This window comes from Oreochromis niloticus, linkage group LG13, assembly GCF_001858045.2.
Source record: "Oreochromis niloticus isolate F11D_XX linkage group LG13, O_niloticus_UMD_NMBU, whole genome shotgun sequence".
Lineage (NCBI taxonomy): Eukaryota > Metazoa > Chordata > Actinopteri > Cichliformes > Cichlidae > Oreochromis > Oreochromis niloticus.
In genome coordinates, this window is record NC_031978.2 from 6,462,259 (window position 1) to 6,469,847 (window position 7,589).

General features: G+C 37.8%; 1 long non-coding RNA gene across 3 annotated transcripts; it reads left to right on the top strand.

Moving 5' to 3' along the window:
* The first annotated feature begins 609 nt into the window (after positions 1–609).
* On the top strand, positions 610–6,223 carry LOC109204761 (uncharacterized). 3 transcript variants are annotated; one of them, XR_002064250.2, is made up of 4 exons: positions 610–693; positions 3,138–3,517; positions 3,633–3,734; positions 5,795–6,223. It is a non-coding gene; the product is annotated as an uncharacterized LOC109204761 (long non-coding RNA). The 3 variants fall into 3 exon arrangements; XR_002064251.2 differs by having other exon boundaries at positions 3,637–3,734; XR_002064249.2 differs by lacking the exon at positions 3,633–3,734.
* The last annotated feature ends 1,366 nt before the right edge of the window (positions 6,224–7,589 follow it).

The window sequence follows — 7,589 nt, forward strand, 5'->3', positions numbered from 1 at the left end:
GGTGAATATTTTTGACAGTAGCATGGTGTTAAACCTCTAAATCTCTCAGTGTGATCTGATATGCTGAAGATGCTCTGTGTGTGTTGTGGGCTTTGCTTTTTGTTATCCACTTTATTTCAAATATTGTTGTCGCGAGGTCCTCTTATAAACTTCTCCCGAACAAATACAGGCGTAGTCAGGAAGGGTTCTGAGTGTGTACTTTATTAAGCCGGCTACCAAGTGCACAAAGGACTATTTACAAAAAGAATAAACAAGTAACTTAATCAAAAACAAAAAAAATAGTCTGTTTACAAAGCTCAAGTGGCCGAACCAGCCTATGTGTGACCCTCACTGTAACCATCTCACGGAGTCCCAGGCAGGCCGCGATAGCCTCCCTGTACACTCCGTTGCCCCTCCCACTAGGCATAATATTTATCCATCAAGGCAATTTTCTTCACAAAACAGTACTTTACTCTTCTTATTTCCAGCATATGTGCCATAATAATCATATATGTGTTTAGGAATACTTTTAGGCAACTTACCGTGTCTCGTAAAAACGGAAAAACGCAAACAAAAAAATAATGCAGTTCACGTGACCCACCAAGCGCGCGCCAACCAGCTATTTAAACTCCGAAACACCGCACCTTCGGTTTGTCCAGCTGCTCTTGCAATCGGCGATCGCAGGGAGACTGCGCGCCCGGCTTTTAATTAAAGGTAAGTGACAATATATACTGTCCGCCCCCTGTACCGCTCAACAGAACTATTAGCTGTCACCCCTCCCCGTTTATCTGACCGGTTGACGCGCAGCCACAACAATACAGCGCGAAGAGTGTTGAATCTTGGGGTTGCGCGTGCATGCGGCCATGTCGGCTGTCTGCGGTCCGTGACGGCAATAACTCCGTCACAATTGTGATAACTTTTAATAACACTGTAAAATGTTACGCTGAGTCATTTAAAATCATGGTGCCTTTGTGGTCTTTTACAAGTTATTAAATTATTTGTTACTCTAATATTTCAGAATGTTTTCAACATTGCTGTCATTTAATAATTAAAAGAGGGCAAAAATACAAAATTTGCAAAAGATAAATAATAGAACCAAAAGAATATACACAAAACTAGAGTTATTTGGCAATGCATCACTTGAGAGCCACCTTTCCTCTAGTTATAATTACTGCAGCCAGAAAAGGGAGCCTGTTACTTGAGCATAAAGATTTAAGGCATTCAGTGAAACAACGGATGCTGACTAGCACAATCACTAAAATCTGCAAAATAATAACAATGTTTCACCTTAACCTACTTTGCTTTGATGTCCTGTCTACTTTATCGCCTCATTTTCAAGAAATACACACAGATATGCACACAATAAGAATAACAATCATATTGTGCATACACATAATGACTGACAGACAACATGCACACATTTGACTAATGTGTATTAGTGGGATGAAAAAGGCCAGGGACTCCCTTAGTTAGTTTTTGCTTCCAGTTAACAAATTACTCATGGGTTTGGTTTGGTTTCTGCAGAAGGACAGTTTCATTTTGAAATACATACTTTGTGTCTTTTTAATACATAGCCACTAACCAGTCAATTAGTGGTTTCAGTGGTGCTTAGTGCTGCAGCTGGCGCAAAGGGTACTCGATGTGGACTGAGTGTGTATTATTAGGTAGGTTAAATTATAGCAATATATTATGTTACAGTTAATTGTGGCTACTATCTAAAATCCTGTGCAGTGAGATTTAAAAACTTTGAAAATGCATACACACAGGCTCTTTTACTTTTAACCCGAATCACAGTAAACTAGTTCCTAACTGTATATGTGAGAGAGAGGAAATAAAGTAGAGCAGATGAATACAGCTATGCACATAGAGTATACCATCTTGCAAATACTACAGGTGGTAAATCAGCTTTCTCAAAGTGCATTGAATGATCTTTGGCTTCACTGAGGGACCGTAGCACCATAAGCCGGAAAGAGGAACATATCACACTGATGTAAAGTTGTGGCTTTGGAGAAAAAAACTGGGAACATTGCCTACACCTGGGAAGTCAGGGCTCACAGACAACTGAATTAAACACATAATAATGATAAAAAGAATGAACGTTTGTTAAACATTTGCTAGATTGCATATTTCCTTAGCAACAATGTGACCTAGATAAAAATGAGATGAAACTGACCAGTATAATATCATATGGCTCAGTCAAATGAAATAAAAAATAAAATTGTGTTAAATGGCCGAATATTTAGTTGCTACCAAAAAGAAAATGCTTTAGCATAATTACATCATCTCATCAATACTGCAGGATAAAGTCACAGAACCTACACAAGAATTTAGGAAATACCAAAATTTATTTAAAATAATAAATTTATGCTCTGGTGAAAATACAATAAAATAGTACAAAGTTGATATCAAACCAAATCTGACATGACAGCAGCTTTAATTAGGAGTTAATTTCTAAAGAAAATATGTGTATTTTATTTTTTCAAGTAGTTTGATTCATTTTTACACACCTGTAAACATTAATTTAACTAAATTGTATTTTCAGTTTAGTTAGGATTGTTAAAAATGAATAAAATAATGAACTCTAGTATGATCAGTCCATCTGTATGATTACAATCCTCTGTATGAAGTGAGGCAAATGTTTCATTGCCAAGATGGAGCTGACAGGGAAAAAAATCCTGTGCATTCAAAATACACACAAAACAATGTTTATAATTACCTTCTTAAATTAGTGTTCTTCTAATTTACAACATCCTAATAGTTTGCATCCTGCCTCCCACAACCACTCAGTGTGTTAAAACCTGTAAACATTTCTTTCATAACCATGACTACAAGCTTATTGCACTTGTTAAACACGTTTTAGTGGCCTAACTTTTACCTGAACTTTTCATAGAGAATTCAAAACAGAAATTGCTGATAGGAGCCATGGTTCACTTTTGTTTTATTTATGTGAAAAACTTTTGTGGCGGATATTAAGGTAAAGTAGTGATGTGCTTAGACTCTGGGAACATAGATGCTGTACCTGAATGCTTAAATAATCTCTCTGATCCTCTCTCTCTCTCTCTCTCTCTCTGTGTGTGTGTGTGTGTGTGTGTGTGTGTGTGTGTGTGTGTGTGTGTCACCTTTGCTGACACTGTTCCCCACTCTTACCCATCTGACAGCTTGTGATTGATTGGCTGCTAAATGCTCCCTCACACACATGTGCACACCCACACACACAGAAAGGAAAGTCCATTATACATCTATCAGTGGGTCTGTCCTAATCGTAATGGGAGACAGATGTAAGGTGCTGGGGAGTAGCACTTTCTGACATACACAAACACAATTCCAGGGACACAATCTATTTTACACACATATGAAAAAAGACATAAACTTGCACTCAGTTTCCTCATTCTGCTGATTTCACACATGCACACATTTCTCTCTGTTTTAGATTACACACATATACACACAACCTCGGACAGTTGAGTATCCATTTAACGTGCTTAGCCGTAGTTGACAACAATGATCAGAAGTCTCCTTGAGAAGGGTTGGTAAGAAGGTGAGCTGTCCTCTTCACTAAAACCACTCATTACTCAACTCACTGCCTGGATGAATGGCCACGGTGTGCATGTTTCTAAATTGTGTGTGTTTGTGTCTGTGTGTGTGTGTGTAAGTAAGAAGGACTAGCATATACCCATCCCCCACCATGCCATCACTATGTATCCCTTCTTAAAGGGAGAAGGAATAAAGTGGTTGGAGAATGAAATGAACCTAAAGTAAGTGGTGAATGTGTTTCTGCATGGTGACCATATTGATTCCATTTCATATTACAGCAAATACAGCCAGCTGGGAAAAGTTCAGACCCTGCAGGGGTTTACGTCTATAGCTTTCAGAGATGTGGAAACAGTCCTCACGAGAAGAAAATCTGGTTTGATATGAGAGGAAACTGTATTTGCCCTTCACTTCTATAGCCACACACACATGCTTTATTGAAACGGAATGGAAAATAGGCACACCTGTAAAATATAACCTAATAAACCTGTTGTGTAGAATTTAAGTGGACGTTAGTGAGAAAAATCCAACTCAAATCTATGCAAACATACAATAAGAGGTAATAGCAACACCATCGACATAGTGAGATCAGTTTCATCACAGAGTAAGTGGCATGATGGTGTGAGGAAATTACGATCCTTTAGCCATCACTCGTCTCTATGAGACAGGGTTGATTAACCCATAGCAAAGGGTTTGACATATACGCGGGTGGGAGTTTAGAAATAAAAAGGTTTGTGTCAATGATCTGACTCTCTACAGTCATTTTCACATATATTTGATACTCCATTATCAAGACAGCAGACTAGCTGAACAAAAACCTGAAACACAATAAAGCTAAAGAGTCATTTCTTTACATATGTATATTTCATTTTAAAACAGGTTTAGACTTTTATTGAACAATGAGAACATGCGTAATCATTCATATGATTGTCTGAATGCAGCAACTGAATGGCTTACCTTAGTTTCCACCAGAACACAGAATGAACACACCGGCCTGTGACTGGTATTCATTCTCTCCCTCTCTGCCTCTGCATGTTCACAAAAAAGCCTGCATGTCAGGCAGTCTAGACTTAACCAATTTCTGTTTGTTTCTGTTTATTTGATATATATATATATATAGTTATGTAGTTAGTTCCTCTATAGTGTAGTGGTTAACATATTTGTTTAACTCATGAAAGATCGCTGTAATGGTTCTATCAGGATTAAATCTGGTGTAAAAAAAACTATGCTAAATTGAACATGTGGATCCATCAACTGTGGCTAACCCTTGTAAAATTTATCACTTTTATGTGTTTTGCAAAAAAGATGTATGCAGTGTCGCAAAAAAAATCAAACAATATTAATCATAGATAACCCATGTAAATAGAAAATGCACTTTTTAAATGATGATTTTATTTATTAAGGGAAAGACTATCCAAACTACCTGGTCCTGACAAAGTGAACTTAAAAGATCTCAAAATGTAACACATAAAGCCACATCTAAACAGCTGATAATCAAAGTCACAGACATCTATCAGTCTGGAAAGGTTACAAAGAGGCTGGGGTTGCTTTGCTGCATCTGGACCTGGACGACTTGCTGCAACTGATGGAACTATGAATGCTCACTACCAAAACGTCAGAAAGGAGAATGTCTAACCCTCAGTTTGTGCCTTGAAACTTAAGCACACTTGGGTTATGCAGCGGCACAATGATCTGAAACACACCAGCAGCTCCACCTCTGAATGGCTTAAAAAAATCTAAATAAAGGTTTTGGAGTGGCTTAATCAAAGTCTGGGCTTAAAGCCGATTAAAACGGTTTGGCATTGACTTAAACAGGTCATTCATGCTTAACCCCCCCACCCCCCCTCAAGTGTAGCTGAATTTAAAAAAAAATCTGCAAAGAAGAGTGAGCCACAGAACTGTGGAAGATTTATTGCCAGTTACCACAAATGCTCGATTGCAGTTATTCCTCCACAGGGTGACACAACCAGTTGTTGGGTTTAGGGGGCAATTAGATGAATCTATTTCTAGCTAGCCTAGCTTAGTGACTCTCAAATGTCACAAAGGCAAATCATTTCTTTAAAAAAAAAACATTTTCAAGACACACATTTACCTGGGGTTATAGCAATAATAGTCATCATAAATAAAACTGTCAGCAGCATCTGTTTTCATGTATTCAAGTAATTTGTTAAGTCTATATAAACTCATTGATAAATACGTATTTATGAAAAGGTAACCACATTAAAAATAGATATTTGGTCTGATTTTAGGTTTGCTTTCTTTCTTTTTTTGTCAACCTGTTCAGGATGTTCCCCTCCTCTCACCCTATGCGCTCCAACTCTTCTGCAACTCTGAAGTAAATAAGCAGTTAAGAAGATGGATGGATAGATGTATGGATGGCTGGATGGATACAGGGATGTATGGATTTTCTAAATGGGATGAGAGAGAACAGGCGCTGAAAGCAAAGGAGATAAGGACTGTGACAGACAGATGACACACCAAAATAGCTAATGCAGAGATGAAGAAGAGAGTATCAGACAGAAGGATAAGACACGGTGTTTACACGGTTTGTCACAGCTCAGATTTGTCACAGTGTAAAAGGAATCCTTGTAACACAGTAAAGGGAGAAGCCATGTGACGAGAGATGGGCAGTTTTAAAATTAAAGCATTTCCAACATCATCACGGCTCTTACTTCAATGGTTCTAGTCATGCTGCAGGATATTAAAATATTAGTGAAGCTGATTGAGAGTTCACTTATTGTACTTGATTAATATTATTACAGCTGGCCTTCAGGTAGTGCACAATTTCTCACATCTTACATTCAGTTTACTCTGCAAAAACTTGTAAACAGTTACTTTTTCAAGTTTCAGTTTTTGATGGTACTAATACTCCCTCGGCTAGAGACAGTGCATCCTGGTCTTTCATTCTCAGACTGCAAGTGAAGAATTTTACATTTTGTCATTAATATGACTCAACATGGCACTGTGGATTTTGCTGAAGTTATTAACATCCAAATCTGTGCCATGTGAGCCATCAAAATGCATTTGATTGGATGTCTAGTGGCATTGTTTGCAGCAATTACAGTCAGTCTTACAGGCTCTCTGTCATTCTATCCAGTGGTGACATCACAGCTGACAAAGCATGTGTGATTTCAGATTTCAAACCTGGTACAGGCCTGCCTCACAGCATGTACAAGCGTGAATGGTTACTGTGCTGTGTTAGCATCATAGATGATACTAGCAATGACCAATTGGCTGACGGCATTATGCAGTGATACAGGCTGAAAAAAGATTTTAAAAGAGATTTAGGGGGAAAAATTGTGATATACATTATGAGTCAAATACCCAATAATGTTTTAAAAATAAATAAATAAAAACACCATAGACCACGAACACTGGTCTGTTAATAATATCAGCCCATCACCGATTCTGATAGTTCCCCTATGCTATCGCATAATCAAACTGAGATGAGACAACAGTGGCTTTTTTAGAGAACTTTCGTCCATAAATCCAGCTCTATTCTCCCATTCACTGTCACAACGATAAATGACCCTCAGGTGTGAAAATAATACTTCCCTGCTCAATAAGGACAAAGAGCTGGGCTCTCGTAATGATCTGTCTCTGCATTAACGATCTGTCTGCGTACTAATGACTCAGCCTTCATAATGACTAACTGATGATGTGGGAGGAACAGTGAGGAAAATGTTAGCCTCCCTGTGTGCTCAATATTTTTACGATTAGAGGTAACATTCGTCCAAAAAAAGAGGCTCCCCAGTCTTTGCTTCATAATGACCAACTGATGATGTGGGAGGAACAAAGAAGTTTGACATTGAACTCAGGCAATACTTCCCCACAAAGGGAGATCAACACTAGCTCTCAATCTCCAGTTGTAGTAGAATTGGGTGAATGCACTTTAGTTTGTTAGCAAAATGAAAAATACTTTTAGTAGTTTTTTTTTTTTTTTTTTGGATAGATTTATGAATGGTTTCACTATTTTGTGTGTGTTTCAATACTATTACTGTAATGTAATCTGGTGTGATAATCAAGGACATAGATGTCACTTATAAGAACATTTGAACTACTATATTTTATTGTAAAGT